We start from the raw sequence: 3,302 nt of genomic DNA on the forward strand, positions 1-3,302 counted from the left end.
GCTCAAGAATGAAGTTGATGAAATTCATTGAGATAGATGATGATGATGATGATGATGATGAATATGAAGATGATGATGGTGATGATAAGGATGATTATGTTGATGATGATGATGATAATGATGATGGTGATGATGACGACGACGATGATAACGATGATGATGATATTAATAGATAATAAGAATATTTTCATCAATAACATTTTCATAGTTTTGCCATTCATTTACTATGATTATTGATAATCTATGAAAATTATATCTAAATTAAGACAATGACATTTATAATATAAAATTGAAAATGTATGTTTTAGAGTATTATGATATTAACCTCTTAATTCAAGTTAACGGGCAAGGTTTTTTTTTTTTACTATTATCATCACTTTGATGTCATCGTCATACCTGACTTAACACAGCGATTATGCTACATCGTGACGGTACATGGAACATAATCTATGTTTTATTTATTGAAATACGAATCAAAGAATCCAATATAATTTGCTAACGGTTTACATTTCGGGAGCGCATTAAATACATTAATTCATTTCGTCCTGTTTTGAAATCTAATTTGGCCTGCTTTAAGATGAAGTAAAATAATTTAAGATTAAAAACAATGTGATCGTTTACCCTTATTGGTTCATCTTCTCTCCTCTCTGTCATAAAAATGACAGCAAGTTTAAGCGTACCTCGCGTCGGACGAGAAACACTCTTTTCATCGGTTGTTCATGCCTATTTTACAACTCATAGATCATTTACAATCTCGTCCTTAAAATAGGGCATGAAGAAAAAGATGCAGCATTTATAAGATCAACTTTCAATTTTGTTGCCATTCAAATTCGGTTAATGGATGCAAACCTTTTGTGCACCCCCCCCCCCTCCTCTCTCTCTTCATCTCCCCCTCTAAACCATTACTCACAGGCCTATCCAAATTTCTGTATTTAGCGTGAAATTTTCTCTCTTTGTAATTTCAGCTGAAATAACAATGATTATTTTATTGATAAATATTGAAAGATGAGCCTTCTTTAAGTCTTCAGATCAACAATTTGTTATCATATATCAGAATACAAGAAACCCCCCCCCCCTTCTCTCTCTCCCCTATCTCCCCCTCTCTTTCTCTCTCTCTTCCTCCCCCTCTCTCTCTTCCTCTCTCTCTCTCCCAATCGTCACGGAGGTAAGGATCCGTTCCCAAATCTAGGTTGACAGATTACCAGTTAGCGGGTCATGTACCGACTATTTATTACAGGTGATTATCGACATACAGCCCATGCACCGTCGGAAGCACACATCAGGCTGCCCCCCCCCCCTAGCAACAATGTCACGTGATACCAACACACTCACCAGATGCAAACTCTCAGTTCAACATGTTGATCTGGTTTGGGATGTTATCATTGTCATGATAAAACACGGAGTGTTTTTATTTTCTTTTAACACACCTCTCCATCTCATTTCATGTTCATTGATAGTCGTTTGATGATGGCGCTGTTCACTATCGTCGGGGTCCCTTTTTTGTGTGTCACACTGATTTGTTGATTTGATTTTATCAGTACGCAGTTATGCTTATGTCAGTAGTGTGTCATCGTTATTACGTAAAGCAGCAAACAAAGTCAACCTTACGCTACTTATGACTGAAACTTCGAATCCTCCTTCAATTTCTTTCTGTCTAGAGCAGCGCTTCTTAACTTTTTTTACTCGAGGACCACTTTGACTCTCAGATTTTATTCGAGGGCCACAAACCAAAATTTTAAGAAAACGTCAAATTTTATGAGCAAATGTTTCGAGAAATTTGAACATAAAGCTCTGAAGCACATTGGAAACAAACAGTTTGGGAACTAATCTGCATTCGCAAATGTCTAATAAATGGGCAAGAATTAACTACATACTATACATATACACATGAGGTTCACATCAAAGTTAGATCGAAACCATCATAGTGAACATGTGCATGCTTTGCAACATGCATGATACCTAAGTGTGCTTTAGTTCTGTTTGACCCACGTACACATAGACCAATCGGACATAATGATAGCGCATATAACATTATGAATAATGTCTCTATGCGCTTCCAAAGGACTTGGATATTATTAACATAACATGTTCGGACAGGTTTGTGAAATATAATACAGTTTTTCCCACATTTTTTATTCTCCCGCTAGAGCTTCTCGCGGCCCACCGATTGAGAAGCGCTGGTCTAGAGCATCCTACTAATTTAGACCAACCTTACTGATTTACTTCTTCCCATGTTACAGGTCTTCCCTTTCCTCTCGATCATGTCATTCATTTCCAGATCCCATGCTCCTTTTCTAGGTTCATCATCCCCTCCCCTCCCCCTTAACACATGTCCTATCCATCTCAAACCACTTCCACAACAGTTTTCAACCTTTCCACGAGTTCACTTGTGCCATTTATATAAGATATTTTAACGCCTCATTTTTCGTGTCATGACTCTCTGTTCTCCTCAAGATACCTTCTTCTACTAGCTGCCTTCACATTCCATTATGAGTCATATCACTGATCTTACACAATCCATACGAATATTGCCTTATATTGTTAACGTTCTACCAGCTAGGATCAAGCCAGCTCATTGAACTTCATCTATCCCAATGATTGCTACTGCAATCAATGATGATTATATCTCAAAGATAACAAAGCCTATATCCCCTTCTCGATATGTCCCTTACACTGAACATTCCTTCCTCTTCCTCGATCACTCTATAACTAATCATTCGTATCAGAAGCTATTATATCAAACCCTATTATTATAACCAGGGAAAGGAGCTAATTAAAAGAGAATGCTCCGTTGGGATCTCACGTTTCAGTAAAGAAAGTAAAGTTGTCTAATTGAAATGAACTAGTGAAGATAAACAATTTTGTCCTTTCTATATGGGCGAAACCAGACGAATGTAATCTGAACATCTACGTACAGAGGGAGCCCTTTCATTACACATGTCTTATCACATAAACCCTTCACCCCAGGATAATTACTTTTGTCCCGTTCCATTTGTACTGCACGGGCGGGGTGGGTCGTTAGACAATTGAAAGAAAATTGGATCAATGTTTATGACCTTCAAAAGTCAAGGAAATAAACGTGTATTTTAAAGTAAATATCCATGGTTATACCTACCATTAATGTTTTAATACTAAGAATCTGTAAAGTGCCTCTTAACGCAACCAAGCATCAGCAAAGATTATCAACATTTTTCTACAATTTCTTATCCAATATCCACTTTTGTCACTGTATCATGTTAACGCTTCTAGCTCTTACAAGAAAAAGACAAAATTTATGAAAGACAAGTCATAAGCATTCACAA

Source organism: Lytechinus pictus, chromosome 11 (genome assembly GCF_037042905.1).
Source record: "Lytechinus pictus isolate F3 Inbred chromosome 11, Lp3.0, whole genome shotgun sequence".
In the NCBI taxonomy this organism is placed as follows: Eukaryota; Metazoa; Echinodermata; class Echinoidea; order Temnopleuroida; family Toxopneustidae; genus Lytechinus; species Lytechinus pictus.